The sequence below is a fragment of the Trachypithecus francoisi genome, unplaced genomic scaffold (genome assembly GCF_009764315.1).
Source record: "Trachypithecus francoisi isolate TF-2019V2 unplaced genomic scaffold, Tfra_2.0 Lachesis_group4, whole genome shotgun sequence".
Lineage (NCBI taxonomy): Eukaryota > Metazoa > Chordata > Mammalia > Primates > Cercopithecidae > Trachypithecus > Trachypithecus francoisi.
Genome location: NW_022681469.1, coordinates 72,561,549 through 72,578,875, shown reverse-complemented (window position 1 = coordinate 72,578,875; position 17,327 = coordinate 72,561,549). Strand labels below are relative to the sequence as shown.

General features: G+C 38.5%; 1 protein-coding gene across 5 annotated transcripts in view; it reads right to left on the bottom strand.

The window, feature by feature from the left end:
- Positions 1–17,327, bottom strand: part of ANKIB1 (ankyrin repeat and IBR domain containing 1) — a 171,081-nt gene that overhangs the window by 50,827 nt on the left and 102,927 nt on the right. The gene's annotated exons all lie outside the window — the stretch shown is intronic.

Below are 17,327 nucleotides of genomic sequence, written 5' to 3'. Positions count from 1 at the left end.
CCAAGCTCACAAAGATATTTGAAACCAATTTCTGTGATTCCAAAGCCTGTGTTGGTCCCGTGATCACACACTATTTCTGAGAAGACTAAAGGGTAAATTATTCACTGTAGGCACATTCTATAAAATGTTATAGCTTAAACACAAATAACTGGAAATTTTCTATATATGTTTTTTTTTTCGACCATATTAAGCCAATGTATTTGGCAGTTTAACAGGATAAATATGACTTTGACATGCAATGAAAACAGGGGTGTATTTCCAGCTAAGTAAAATAAACAAGTACGTATATAAATACAGATGCTCCTTGACTTACGATGGGGTTAAGTCCTGATAAACCCACTGTAAACTGAAAATATAAGTTGAAAATGTGTGGTTGCCTAGGAGCTACAGCTCACTACAGTGGCCTAGCATCTCAAGAGTAGCATGGTTTCTACTGGATGCATATTGAGTTAGCACTATTATAAGTCAAAAAATATAAGTCAGACCATCCTAAGTCAGGGACTATCTGTATATACAGAGTTTTTCTGGTGATTATTTTACATAAATAGAGTATCATATAAACTTTATCTCCTTTTCCCATTTAATCAACCTGAAAATCTCTCCAAGTAAACTAGTTTAACATTATTTCCTTCTTTTTAATGACTACATATTAATCCACTGTGTTTCACTGTGTGAAACAATTTGTGTATCATAATTTAGTCAAATATCCCCCTACTTTGTTTATAGTTATTTTTTTGCCACAACGAGGCTGCAATCTACATCAGTGCAGTTAAAAGTATATATTCATGTTTATATTGGTATTTCATTGGTATAAACTCCCTGGAATGAGACTAATGAGTCTAAGGCCCATCGTGTTTTTAAAAAAATGCTAGATGGCTTTCCAAAACGGTTACAACAATTTTTTTTTTTTTTTTTTTTTTTTGAGACAGGGTCTTGCTCTGTGACCCAGGCTGGAGTGCAATGGCATGATCTTGGCTCACTGCAGCCTCTGCCTCCCGGGTTCAAGAGATTCTCATGCCTTAGCCTCTCAAGTAGCTGGGACTACAGGCAAGTGCCACCACTCCAGGCTAAGTTTTACATATATATTTTTAGTAGAGACAGGGTTTCACTGTGTTGTCCAGGCTGGTCTCAAACTCCTGACCTCAAGTGATCCGCTCACCTTGGCCTCACAAAGTGCTGGGATTACAGGCATGAGCCACTACGCCAAGGAGGTTATAACAGTTTTTACTTCTGTTAGCAATGAGGAACCTTACCAGTTTCTTCTACAGCAATGGGTGTTAACAGTTCTTTTAAACATTTATAAACTGACAACTCACTGTTATTTTAATTTGCATTTTCTTGACAACGGATATATTCAAATATCTTTTGATGTGTTTACTGGCCATCTGGGTGTGCTCTTCTGTGAATTACCTATCCATATCTTTTTGCGATTTTGGCACTGGGGTATTTACCAATTTCTTGTCAATTTAAAGAAGGTTTTTATATACAATAAACATTAGCTAATATTGTTTCCAAACCAAAATTATGTTTCCTGACTTTGTTTATGGTATACTTACAACAAAAATTTAAAGATCCAATATACTTTAATATGTCTATCTCTTCTTTAGCTTTTCTTGTCTTAGCAACTCAGAAGTTTTCCTCTGTCCTTAGATTTACATGTAAGTCTCCTAGACAAACTGATGAACTGACTTTATACCCCTCATCCTTTTTTTTTCTTGGTATTCCAATGGCCAGTCATATTAGGGCCATTTAATGAATTATATATCCTTTCCCCACTGATCTATAATGTCATCTTTACATAAATTATATTCCCAAATACTGCAAATTGGATTTACTATTCTGTTTCAATGGTCTATTTGTCTAGAGTTGAACAAGTGCCATACTGACTGAATTGCAGTGGCTTATAGTGTGTTCTCTTTTCTGGTAAGGCTAATTCCTTTCACTGGAACCGAATGAGCACACCTGATCTCTGTGACCCTGAGGAAACTGAGGAAGAGCTGAACAGGTAGGCGGAGGCTTCTTATTTAGACCCAAGGTTGGGCTTAGAGTTCAGAGAGACAGTTGTAGAGAGACCGCTGCATTACAGAGAATCAGGATTAGCACAAAAGATTTCTTGAGACAAAAAAAGCCATCATTAAAAAAAAAAATTCAGTGGCCAAATAAAGAGAATGGTCCCATTATGACACAAATTAATGTTCTTTAAGGCCAAGGGAGAAGAAACACGTCAAAGGAAAAGTAAAGAAAACACTTACGAAAAAAACTAGAATTTTCTGATTAAGATAATACATGCAATTGAGCCCTCATCATTAAAAAAAAACAAACAAAAAAACCCTACAAGCAATCAAACCCAAGAAAAGTGGAAGAAGGTCAAAAAGGCAAAGTAGAAATCATACGTTAGAAACTATTGATAGAAAAAATGATAGACAACCTATAAACTGCAGGAAAAAAAGACAAACATCTAAGAACTAAAAATAAAAACTAAGGCAATCAGGAAAACTCAGCATATACACATTAAAACTGAAAATAAGATATGGCTATACGTAGAGAGAAAATTAAAAGAACTGTGACAAAATGCAATGTCTTTCAAACTGTAAACTTATTTAAGGGCAGAGCTTGTACCTATATTACAATCGATTTTATCTCCATTATTCAGCCTAGAGCCTAGTTCAAAGTGTATATTCAATAGAAATCTGTTGAATGAACAAATTAATATAAAACCACATGCCCCCATTATTAAAATCTAACTGAAGAAGATAACATTCCAAGAAGTTGTAAATGATTACAGCTGAAGAACTCATGAAAAGGTAGTAATTCTAAGCAGACTAATAACATTGGGAGAAACTGAAAAATACAGTATTTATTTAAAAAATATAGGGTTCACATGGTTTCATAAGCAAATTTTTAAAAATTTTTGGCAGGGCACGGTGGCTCACGCCTGTAATCCCAGCACTTTGCAAGGCCAAGGTGGGCGGATCATGAGGTCAGATCAAGACCATCCTGGCTAACATGGTGAAACCCCATTGCTACTAAAAATACAAAAAAATTAGCCAAGCGTGGTGGTGGGCACCTGCAGTCCCAGCTACTCGGGAGGCTGAGGCAGGAGAATGGCGTGAACCCAGGAGGTGGAGCTTGCAGGATCCGAGATCGTGCCACTGCACTCCAGCCTGGGCAACAGAGCAAGACTCAGTCTCAAAAAAAAAAATTCAAGTTGAAATTAATTCTTGTGTCCTTGCACAAGCATAAAGAAAAAGGAAAGATTCATATATATATATATATATATATATATATACACATGTACACACACACACACACACACACACATATTTTCTTTTTTTTGAGATAGAGTCTCACTCTGTTGCCCAGGCTTGAGTGCAGTGGTGCAATCTCAGCTCACTGTAACCTCTGCCTCCCAGGTTCAAGCAATTCTCCTGCCTCAGCCTCCCAAGTAGCTGGGATTACAAGCACCCACCACCACGCCCAGCCAATTTTTGTACATTTAGTAGAGATGGGGTTTCACCATGTTGGCCAGGCTGGTCTTGAATTCCTGACCTCAGGTGATCTGCCCACCTTGGCCTCCCAAGTGCTGGGATTACAGGCGTGAGCCACCACGCCCAGCCAAGTCACATAGATATTTTTAAAAAGCTATTATAAAAACCTGAAATGCCAAAACCCAACCTTATTTCTAAAACTAATCTTGACATTATTAGCACAAATAACTGGACATGTAAAATGTAGAATTATTAAAAACAATTATATACACATAACTCAAACATTCAATAAAACATATATATTAATTTACTAATTTTTTTATTTTTATTTTGTTTGAGGCAAGGTCTAGCTCTGTCACCCAGCCTAGAGTGCAGTGGTGTGATCATGGCTCACTGCAGCCTTGGCTTCCTGGGTTCAAGTGATCCTCCTACCTCAGACTCCTGAGTAGCTGAGACTTACAGGCATGTGCCATCATGCCCAGATTTTTTTTTTTTTTTTGAGATGGAGTCTTGCTCTGTCGCCCAGGCTGGAGTGCAGTGGCCGGATCTCAGCTCACTGCAAGTTCTGCCTCCTGGGTTTACGCCATTCTCCTGCCTCAGCCTCCCGAGTAGCTGGGACTACAGGCGCCTGTCACCTCACCCAGATAGTTTTTTGTATTTTTTTAGTAGAGACGGGGTTTCACTGTGTTAGCCAGGATGGTCTTGATCTCCTGGCCTCGTGATCCGCCTGTCTCAGCCTCCCAAAGTGCTGGGATTACAGTCTTGAGCCACCGTGCCCAGCCTTTTTTTTTTTTTTTTTTAACTTTTGTAGAGACAAGGTCTCACTGTGTTGCCCAAGTATGTCTTGAACTCCTGAGCTCAGGTGATTTTCCCGCCTTGGCTCCCCAAGTGCTAAAATTACAGACATGAGCCGCTACACCTATAATCTTTTTTATGTAGGGCCAAGCCCTTTTCTTTGACTTATCACTCTCCTTCTATTTCCTATTTCTTGCCTAAACTACACCCACAAAAGATTGTCCATTTCTCATTGTTATTTTCTTAGATTAAGATTTAAAACACATTCAGATAGAAATATGAATGTAAAGGCTTAGATTTTTATGACCTTTTTTTCAGTTATTTTACTCACGCATAATTTAGATAAATTTTAAAACGAACTTGCCTTTATCAAGGCTTTCCAAAGCCTCCAACTTAGATTTCAATAAATAAATATTTGCTCGTTTTATCAGTATCATTCCATTATATCATGTAATTACTACAACAAGGTGTACAACTGAGATAATTAAGTTTGTTACTGGCAAGCAATTCAAGCCAGGTGCATGGCAATTCTGAAAAGGAGACCCCTAGACAGAAGCATTCAGTCTATTTGACAAAGGGAATCCTGAAAGTTAAGTTGATGTGGGCTAAGACAGCATTTACTGTATTATAATGTCAAAATCTACATAAAATATTATCAATAGGAAACCAAATATGCATAACATATACCCCAAGCCCAAGTATGCCTTATTCCTGGAATATAAGAACAACTGAACATTAGGAAAACATTATGATACCAATGTATCAAAGAAGAAAATCAGTATTATCATTTTTAAAAAAGATCTGGAAAAAGTAAGACAATCTGAAAAATTACTCCTGAATTTTTAAAAACAGAGCTCTTAAATAGTAAGAAAAAGATACTGTTTTAACATGATAAGCAGAATCTCTTTCAAACCAATAGCCTCATTCTTAATTTAAAACAAAAGCCATTCTCGGAATTTCAATTATCTATTCACTGATGCATTACAAGAATCTATTTCCTGGTTAAATGATTCTGAGCTCTAGACAACTTCTCCATTTGGAATTCTCGAAGTTTACTGCTTAGTGCACAGTAAAGGACAAACTGGTGACTGAATGAATTTCCACTTAAGCCAAGAAAATAATAAGCATCACTTACAATGTTACATAGGAGTGCTAGCCAATGTAATTACACCAGATAAAAGATAAGGGAAAGCTGCAGGCACAATTATCAGTATTCACAAACGGTAGAATAGCCCTCCTGGTAATCTTAAGAAAACCATAAGGGATACTCTGAATACAATAGACAGAGTTCTACTTCTGGTAATGTTAAAGTAGCTACTATCAGACAAAGTCTCCTACAGATAATAGCTATAAATAGTGGACAAAATATAAACCACAACTATCTGAGGACACTAGAGAGCAACCAAAAGCAGGCAGAAATTGGAGGGGAATTAATGTCTGACAAAATTAAAAAGCACTATATGAGTTTCTATTTCTACAGGTTTTTCTCTGTGGGCAGACAGACAACATTTGGCATGAGGACAGAAATTTGAAATTTTACTAGCTTAACAACCTGAGATTAGATTCAGGGTGACCAGAACACTTCGGACATGAGGGAGGATATCCTAGAAAGGAGAGAGGCACAGGAAGCACAGATTCTGGATATAGACTCTCCAAATCTCAAACTGAAGCCTACATATATAATGCCTACAGCGATATACTCCAATTCCAAATTACTAGACATGTGGAAAAACTGGAAAATGTCAGAGAATGCAACAGTGAAAACCAACCTTGAGGTAATCCATATGTTGGAATTAGTAATCACCATGGATTTAAATAACTTTATGATCAAGAACATAAAGAAAATAGTTGGTAAAGTACAAAAGGCCAGGAAAACTAAGTAAATAAATGAAAGCCATAAAAAAGAACCAAGTGTAAATTCTAGAACTGAAAAACAATTCTAAAAAAAAATTTTTACTGTGTTGGCTTAACAGCAGTTTAGAGGAGATAAAAAAGAGATCAGAGGGAAAATTTGGTGAACTTGGAGACAGAAATGATCCAATCTGAAGAACAGAGGGAAAAAACAGATTAGTTTATTTAAAACACATATGGCTGTTTAAAGCAAAAATTATGACACTGCATTGTGATATTTGTGATTATGTACTATAATAATGATAGCATAAGGGATGGGGCAATGTACCCATATATAGTTGCAAGATTCTTACATTTTGGGCAGGGTGCGGTAGCTCACGCCTGTAATCCCAGCACTTTGGGAGGCCAAGGCGGGCGGATCATCTGAGGTCTAAAGTTCGAGACCAGCCTGACCAAGATGGAGAAACCCCATCTCTACTAAAAATACAAAATTATCCGGCATGGTGGCACATGCCTGTAATCCCAGTTACTCAGGAAGGCTGAGGCAGGAGAATCGCCTGAATTCCAGGAGGCGGAGGTTGCTCAGTGAGCTGAGATCGCTCCATTACTCCAGCCTGGGCAACAAAAGCGAAACTCCGTCGCAAAAAAAAAACAAAAAGATTCTTACATTTCATGGGAAGTGGTACTACACTAACTCTAAATAGACTATAAAATGATAAGAATGTGGCCGGGCGCGGTGGCTCAAGCCTGTAATCCCAGCACTTTGGGAGGCCGAGACGGGCGGATCACAAGGTCAGGAGATCCAGACCATCCTAGCTAACACGGTAAAACCCCGTCTCTACTAAAAAGTACAAAAAACTAGCCAGGCGAGGTGGCGGGCGCCTGTAGTCCCAGCTACTCGGGAGGCTGAGGCAGGAGAATGGCGTGAACCCTGGAGGCGGAGCTTGCAGTGAGCTGAGATCCGGCCACTGCACTCCAGCTTGGACGACAGAGCGAGACTCCGTCTCAAAAAAAAAAAAAAAAAAAAGATAAGAATGCATACAACAGCCCAGAAAGCAGCATGTTAAAGAATAAAATGCAAAGAAGAATTAGCTAAAAATCCAACAGATAATCACAATCTAATGCTAAGATTATTCAATTAATTTAAAACACAGCAGAGAAGGAGAAACAGAGAACAAAAAACAAGAGACAAACAGAAAACAAACAGTGAAATGGAAGACCTAAATCCAACCACAGCAATATTACATTAAATGTAAATGGACTAAACAGTCTATTAGAATGGATAAAGAAAGAACTCAACCATATGCTATTTATAAGACATGCAAATAGCATAAAAAAGTTGAAGTGCTGTATTAATATCAGATAAAGAAAAAATAGTAAAAAAAGATAAGGGATATTTCATGGTGAGAAGAGTCAGAAAGACATAATTATAAATGTATATGAGCCTAATATCAGAGTTTCAAAATAGATTAAGCAAACTGACACCATTAAGGAGGAGCTATATGAAAATCCACACTCATAAATAGAAATTTTAACCACCCCCTCTCAACTAATGGAACTAGTCTTTAATTTTTATTAGTAAAAACAATGACAATTTAGAGAATACCACTGACCTTAATTAACATTTATAGAACACTATGATGAACAACTTCACAATTACATCCTTGTCAAATGCACATGGTATAGAGTCATCAAGACAGACTATATGCTTAAACCAGTCTTTTTTTTTTTTTTTTTTTTTTGAGATGGAGTCTCGCTCTGTCGCCCAGGCTGGAGTGCAGTGGCGCTATCTCGGCTCACTGCAAACTCCGCCTCCCGGGTTCACGCCTTTCTCCTGCCTCCGCCTCCTGAGTAGCTGGGACTACACCACCACACCTGGCTAATTTTTTTTTTTTTTTTTGTATTTTTTAGTAGAGATAGGGTTTCACTGTGTTAGCCAGGATGGTCTCGATCTCCTAACCTCGTGATCCACTCCCCTCGGCCTCCCCAAGTGCTGGGATTACAGGCGTGAGTCACCATGTCCAGCCAAAAGACTGAAAGTCTTAGCCAGTAAAACTGAAGTGAAAACAAGAAGACATCCAGAAAAATCTCAAATATTTGAACATTAGACTATAATATTCTAAATAACTGATGGGGCAATGCAGAAAGGGAAATTTTGAAATATTTAAAAATGAATGATAAAGAAAATACAACATACAAATTTTTGGCCTCAACAGGAAAAAAAAGTAAAAAAGATACGAATGACAAATCACAAAAGAAATACAAATGTACAGGAACCATGAAAATACATTGGACTTTAAATGAGAAATGTACAGTTTTAATTAAGAGCTTATTGTTTGAACTTGTAATTTTATTGCTAAAAATTCATCCTAAGTAAATTAATGGATAGGCACACAAGGGCATATTTGAAGGATGCTAATCACAGCACTGTTTACAATAGCAAAAAGAAAAAAAATGGTGCAAATAGCGATAGAGTATGGTATGTTTATATAATGAGATTATGTAGTGATATATGAAAAGCTTTATACCATGCATTAATTTTAAAAAGCATATTATGAAATATATGTAGATTAAGCACACTATGTTATAAAGTTTTCTCTGTGCCCTACTGGATTTTCATTCACATAGATGATATATTTATTACTTTTAGAGTCATATAAAAATCATGAGAGCCATTTTTGGTTTGAAAATAACAATTATAGAAAAGTTCATTTTTATTTATTTTACTTTGTTCTTCTCTTATTTTACTATTTCAAAATTATTTTCAAAAAATATTTCTTGGAGGAGAGCAAGATGGCCGAATAGGAACAGCTCCAGTCTCCAACTCCCAGCGCGAGCGACACAGAAGACCGGTGATTTCTGCATTTTCAACTGAGGTACTGGGGACATCTCTCTAGGCAGTGCCGGAGAATCTGTGCTGGTCAGCTGCTGCAGCCTGACCAGCGTGAGCTGAAGCAGGGCGAGGCATCGCCTCACCTGGAAGCGCAAGGGGGAAGGAAATCCGTTTTCCTAGCCAGGGGAACGGAGACACACAACACCTGGAAAATCGGGTAACTCCCACCCCAATACTGCGCTTTAAGGAAACAGGCACACCAGGAGAATATATCCCACACCTGGCCGGGAGGGTCCCACGCCCACGGAGCCTCCCTCACTGCTAACACAGCAGTCCGCGGGGATCCATCCGCAAGGCAGCAGCGAGGCTGGGGGAGGGGCGCCCGCCATTGCTGAGGCTTAAGTAGGTAAACAAAGCCGCTGGGAAGCTCGAACTGGGTGGAGCTCACAGCAGCTCAAGGAAGCCTGCCTGTCTCTGTAGACTCTACCTCTGCGGACAGCGCACAGCTGCAGTCCAATAGGGGAAGCAGCGGAGGCGGTACAGACGCCAACGACTCTGTCTGACAGCTTTGGGGAGAGCCGTGGATCTCCTAACGGGGAGGTTGAGATCTGAGAACGGACAGACTGCCTGCTCAGGTGGGTCCCTGACCCCTGAGTAGCCTAGCTGGGAGACATCCCCCACTAGGGGCAGTCTGACACCCCACACCTCACAGGGTGGAGTCACCCCTGAGAGGAAACTTCCAAAGGAAGAATCAGACAGGTACACTCGCTGTTCAGCAATATTCTATCTTCGGCAACCTCTGCTGCTGATACCCAGGCAAACAGGTCTCTGGACCTCAAGCAATCTCCAACAGACCAACAGACAGTCCTTCTGACTGTCAGACGGAAAACTATTAAACAGGAAGGACACCTATACCAAAACCCCATCAGTACGTCACCATCATCAAAGACCAGAGACAGATAAAACCACAAAGATGGGGAAGAAGCAGGGCAGAAAAGCTGGAAATTCAAAAAATAAGAGCGCATCTCCCCTGCAAAGGAGCGCAGCCCATCGCCAGCAACGGATCAAAGCTGGTCAGAGAATGACTTTGACGAGATGAGAGAAGAAGGCTTCAGTCCATCAAACTTCTCAGAGCTAAAGGAGGAATTACGTACCCAGCGCAAAGAAACTAAACATCTTGAAAAAAGAGTGGAAGAATTGACAGCTAGACTAATTAATGCAGAGAAGATCATAAACGAAATGACAGAGATGAAAACCATGACACGAGAAATACGTGACAAATGCACAAGCTTCAGTAACGGACTCGATCAACTGGAAGAAAAGTATCAGCCATGGAGGATCAAATGAATGAAATGAAGCGAGAAGAGAAACCAAAAGAAAAAAAGAAAAAAAAAATGAACAAAGCCTGCAAGAAGTATGGGATTATGTAAAAAGACCAATCTACGTCTGATTGGGGTGCCTGAAAGTGAGGGGGAAAATGGAACCAAGTTGGAAAACACTCTTCAGGATATCATCCAGGAGAACTTCCCCAACCTAGTAGGGCAGGCCAACATTCAAATTCAGGAAATACAGAGAACGCCACAAAGATACTCCTCCAGAAGAGCAACTCCAAGACACATAATTGCCAGATTCACCAAAGTTGAAATGAAGGAAAAAATCTTAAGGGCAGCCAGAGAGAAAGGTCGGGTTACCCACAAAGGGAAGCCCATCAGACTAACAGCAGATCTCTCGGCAGAAACTCTACAAGCCAGAAGAGAGTGGGGGCCAATATTCAACGTTCTTAAAGAAAAGAATTTTCAGCCCAGAATTTCATATCCAGCCAAACTAAGTTTCATCAGTGAAGGAGAAATAAAATCCTTTACAGATAAGCAAATGCTTAGAGATTTTGTCACCACCAGGCCTGCCTTACAAGAGACCCTGAAGGAAGCCCAAACATGGAAAGGAACAACCGGTACCAGCCATTGCAAAAACATGCCAAAATGTAAAGACCATCGAGGCTAGGAAGAAACTGCATCAACTAACGAGCAAAATAACCAGTTAATATCATAATGCAGGATCAAGTTCACACATAACAATATTAACCTTAAATGTAAATGGACTAAATGCTCCAATTAAAAGACACAGACTGGCAAACTGGATAAAGAGTCAAGACCCATCAGTCTGCTGTATTCAGGAGACCCATCTCACATGCAGAGACATACATAGGCTCAAAATAAAGGGATGGAGGAAGATCTACCAAGCAAATGGAGAACAAAAAAAGCAGGGGGTGCAATCCTAGTCTCTGATAAAACAGACTTTAAACCATCAAAGATCAAAAGAGACAAAGAAGGCCATTACATAATGGTAAAGGGATCAATTCAACAGGAAGAGCTAACTCTCCTAAATATCTATGCACCCAATACAGGGGCACCCAGATTCATAAAGCAAGTCCTTAGAGACCTTCAAAGAGACTTAGACTCCCATACAATAATAATGCAAGACTTCACACTCCACTGTCAACATTAGACAGATCAACGAGACAGAAAGTTAACAAGGATATCCAGGAATTGAACTCATCTCTGCACCAAGCGGACCTAATAGACATCTATAGAACTCTCCACCCCAAATCAACAGAATATACATTCTTCTCAGCACCACATCGCACTTATTCCAAAATTGACCACATAATTGGAAGTAAAGCACTCCTCAGCAAATGTAAAAGAACAGAAATTATAACAAACTATCTCTCAGACCACAGTGCAATCAAACTAGAACTCAGGATAAAGAAACTCAATCAAAACCGCTCAACTACATGGAAACTGAACCTGCTCCTGAAGGACTACTGGGTACATCACGAAATGAAAGCAGAAATAAAGATGTTCTTTGAAACCAATGAGAACAAAGATACAACATACCAGAATCTCTGGGACACATTTAAAGCAGTGTGTAGAGGGAAATTTATAGCACTAAATGCCCACAAGAGAAAGCAGGAAAGATCTAAAATTGACACTCTATCATCACAATTAAAAGAATTAGAGAGGCAAGAGCAAACACATTCAAAAGCTAGCAGAAGGCAAGAAATAACTAAGATCAGAGCAGAACTGAAGGAGATAGAGACACAAAAAACCCTCCAAAAAATCAATGAATCCAGGAGTTGGTTTTTTGAAAAGATCAACAAAATTGACAGACCGCTAGCTAGACTAATAAAGAAGAAAAGAGAGAGGAATCAAATAGACGCAATAAAAAATGATAAAGGGGATATCACCACTGACCCCACAGAAATACAAACAACCATCAGAGAATACTATAAATGCCTCTACGCAAATCAACTAGAAAATCTAGAAGAAATGGATAATTTCCTGGACACTTACACTCTCCCAAGACTAAACCAGGAAGAAGTTGAATCCTGAATAGACCAAAGCAGGCTCTGAAATTGAGGCAACAATTAATAGCCTACCCACCAAAAAAAGTCCAGGACCAGATGGATTCACAGCTGAATTCTACCAGAGGTACAAGGAGGAGCTGGTACCATTCCTTCTGAAACCATTCCAATGAATAGAAAAAGAGGGAATCCTCCCTAACTCATTTTATGAGGCCAACATCATCCTGATACCAAAGCCTGGCAGAGACACAACAAAAAAAGAGAATTTTAGACCAATATCCCTGATGAACATCGATGCAAAAATTCTCAATAAAATATTGGCAAACCGGATTCAGCAGCACATCAAAAAGCTTATCCACCATGATCAAGTGGGCTTCATCCCTGGGATGCAAGGCTGGTTCAACATTCGCAAATCAATAAACGTAATCCAGCATATAAACAGAACCAAAGACAAGAACCACATGATTATCTCAATAGATGCAGAAAAGGCTTTTGACAAAATCAACAGCCCTTTATGCTAAAAACGCTCAATAAATTGGTATTGATGGAACGTACCTCAAAATAATAAGAGCTATTTATGACAAACCCACAGCTAATATCATACTGAATGGGCAAAAACTGGAAAAATTCCCTTTGAAAACTGGCACAAGACAGGGATGCCCTCTCTCACCACTCCTATTCAACATAGTGTTGGAAGTTCTGGCTAGGGCAATCAGGCAAGAGAAAGAAATCAAGGGTATCCAGTTAGGAAAAGAAGAAGTCAAATTGTCCCTGTTTGCAGATGACATGATTGTATATTTAGAAAAACCCATCGTCTCAGCCCAAAATCTCCTTAAGCTGATAAGCAACTTCAGCAAAGTCTCAGGATACAAAATTAATGTGCAAAAATCACAAGCATTCTTATACATCAGTAACAGACAAACAGAGAGCCAAATCAGGAATGAACTTCCATTCACAATTGCTTCAAAGAGAATAAAATACCTAGGAATCCAGCTTACAAGGGATGCAAAGGACCTCTTCAAGGAGAACTACAAACCACTGCTCAGTGAAATCAAAGAGGACACAAACAAATGGAAGAACATACCATGCTCATGGATAGGAAGAATCAATATCGTGAAAATGGCCATACTGCCCAAGGTTATTTATAGATTCAATGCCATCCCCATCAAGCTACCAATGACTTTCTTCACAGAATTGGAAAAAACTGCTTTAAAGTTCATATGGAACCAAAAAAGAGCCCGCGTTGCCAAGACAATCCTAAGTCAAAAGGACAAAGCTGGAGGCGTCACGCTACCTGACTTCAAACTATACTACAAGGCTACAGTAACCAAAACAGCATGGTACTGGTACCACAACAGAGATATAGACCAATGGAACAGAACAGAGTCCTCAGAAATAATACCACACATCTACAGCCATCTGATCTTTGACAAACCTGAGAGAAACAAGAAATGGGGAAAGGATTCCCTATTTAATAAATGGTGCTGGGAAAATTGGCTAGCCATAAGTAGAAAGCTGAAACTGGATCCTTTCCTTACCCCTTATACGAAAATTAATTCAAGATGGATTAGAGACTTAAATGTTAGACCTAATACCATAAAAACCCTAGAAGAAAATCTAGGTAGTACCATTCAGGACATAGGCATGGGCAAGGACATCATGTCTAAAACACCAAAAGCAACGGCAGCAAAAGCCAAAATTGACAAATGGGATCTAATTAAACTAAAGAGCTTTTGCACAGCTAAAGAAACTACCATCAGAGTGAACAGGCAACCTACAGAATGGGAGAAAATTTTTGCAACCTACTCATCTGACAAAGGGCTAATATCCAGAATCTACAAAGAACTCAAACAAATATACAAGAAAAAAACAAACAACCCCATCCAAAAGTTTGGAAAGGATATGAACAGACATTTCTCAAAAGAAGACATCCATACAGCCAACAGACACATGAAAAAATGCTCATCATCACTCGCCATCAGAGAAATGCAAATCAAAACCACAATGAGATACCATCTCACACCAGTTAGAATGGCAATCATTAAGAAGTCAGGAAACAACAGGTGTTGGAGAGGATGTGGAGAAATAGGAACACTTTTACACTGTTGGTGGGATTGTAAACTAGTTCAACCATTATGGAAAACAGTATGGCGATTCCTCAAGGATCTAGAACTAGATGTACCATATGACCCAGCCATCCCACTACTGGGTATATACCCAAAGGATTATAAATTACTCTACTACAAAGACACATGCACACGTATGTTTATTGCGGCACTATTCACAATAGCAAAGACTTGGAATCAACCCAAATGTCCATCTGTGACAGACTGGATTAAGAAAATGTGGCACATATACACCATGGAATACTATGCAGCCATAAAAAAGGATGAGTTTGCGTCCTTTGTAGGGACATGGATGCAGCTGGAAACCATCATTCTTAGCAAACTATCACAAGAACAGAAAACCAAACACCGCATGTTCTCACTCATAGGTGGGAACTGAACAATGAGATCACATGGACTCGGGAAGGGGAACATCACACACTGGGGCCTATCATGGGGAGGGGGGAGGAGGGAGGGATTGCATTGGGGAGTTATACATGATATAAACGTTATGCACATGTACCCTAGAACTTAAAGTATAATAAAAAAATTAAAAAAAATAAAAATAAAAATAAAAATAAAAAAAAAGAAAAAAAAATATTTCTTCATACCTAAATCAGGAAACAATTCTTTGTAAGGTAATTTTCTAGAATCTGTCTGATAGTATACTATATTTGGAACACATGCCCCATATAGTTCCTCAGATTTTCTCATTGCTGCCATTCAAAATGTTAGCAATGGGGCATAGTACAAAGATTATCCTTTGGAACCAGGAAGTCCTGAGTTCAAATTCCAGATGTTACTTATTTAACTGAGCAAAATACAGGATAATTATACCCACTCTGATTCTGTTTTAAGTCTCTGTAATGCATTACAACACATAAGGAATTCAATAATAACAGCATTAAGTACTATTACCTCTTAAAAATTTATCCTTGGAATAAAGTAATCACAAATGAATGCAAGAATGAGTGCCATCTCCCAAATTTGCTTCAGCTTAGCACATCCAAACAATTTTCTTATAACAGTCATTAAAAGTTGTCATTATAATAACTGTTGAAAAATGTTTAGGATGTTATGTGAAGACTTTTAATAAGAATAATATTGGTTACTGTGTTAAAATGTGTCACATATAAAAAATTTGAGGCATACAAAGTAAAAATAACTTTCTTAGGATAGTATTATTTTTAAAAGAGTTCCATTATGTTACTTTTTAATAAAAGTAAAAACAACTAATATAACTAATACAGAGAGATATTAAATATGCTACATTTTAGTCTTTTCTACCACAAATATTTTTCAACAAAATTTGTTTGATTCTATCACATCAGACTCCTTAGCAAATATTTATTGAATAACCTTTTATGTCCCATCCACTATGTCAGGTAGTGGGGATACAATGACAGGCAAACCAGACATAATTCCTTTCCTGTCTCCATGGAACTTAACAGTCTAGTAAGGAGAAGGACATGAGTAAAATAAACACACAAACACACCAAAAAATCACCACTGTCAGAAACACCATAAAGAGAGGTAGAAAACCAGAGTCAGGGAGGTCAGAGAGGGCATCCCTAGGGAAATGGCATGGAGTGAACATCTAAAGATGAGCGGGAGTTAACCAGATGAAAGGGGGAGGGAACGACATTCTAGAAAGATAGAATACAGCATGTTCAAAGGCCTGTGGCAAGAGGGAGGGTAACACCCTTGTGAAATTAAAAAGGTCAATGTAGCTAGAGCATGGGACTAGGGAAGAAGCACTGTATGAGATAAGGCTAGAGAAACAGGGTAGGGGCTCAGTCATGCAGGATTTTAAAAAAAAACCACTTCCATTTTCAGTTTAGGAGTGATAGGCAGTCGATGAAAAATCAGGACTAGAGATAGGAAGAACAGACTGTCATGATTAGATTTGATAATATTATTTTGACTTTCTTTTTTCTGTAGTGTAGTTGAGAGATGATGGCAGCGGAAATGAAGAAAAAAGGCGAAGTTTAAAATTGGGGAGGTGAAACTGACAATTAAGTGATGAGAGGATGGGAGAGGAAATGTCAAAATTGGTGTTCCAGGTTTCTGCCTAGAATACCCAGTTGGTTGGCTGGTGCTGCCATCTATGGAGTTAGGGAACACCAGAGAACCAGGTTCAGTTGCAAGAACATGATCTTAGTTTTAAACACAATGAGTTTAAGGTAGCTTTGAGATAGATTGGAGGGGCTTTCACATAGGCAATTATATACAATATGAAATATGGAGCTCAGAAGAGCTCCAGGGTGGAGAAATGTATTACTTCCAAAAAGTCTTGGGAAAAGGTAACATTTTCCAGGAAAAGAACAGAATGAGAAGAGAGGATGTGCAACACAAATGTTTAATTGCTTGGAAGATGATGAACCTCCAAAAGAGTTAAAAATAAAGCTTCAATATAAATTTATTCTAAGCACAAGCAAATTAGCCTCAGTCACGTATTTTGTAAATTATATTCATTTTCTCATTAGGTAATATTCAATTACATAAGTTACTTTTATTACTGGGGAAATACTCAGAGAATGACCTTTGTATTCCTAACATAGTCCTTCTTAAAATTCAACTCCATTTAATAAATACTGCTAAATATTTATGTTGTCGGCTTAATCTACATCAACTTCATTACCTTGGGATTATATTTGACAAGGTAGTATAACACTCAAAACTATTTTCCTGTATAAAAATGAATGAATGCTACCAAGGATACAATCTATAAATCTTCCTAATGGTTCAGTTTAATAGCTCTAAAACACAGCCTGTCCTGGCTTTAAGAGGAATTACAGTAAACTATAGTTAATATGCACTGTCTAACTCACAACCGTCACTTACCTTGGTAAATCTTATTTGCTTATCAAATGTCACTGATACTACCTAAACAA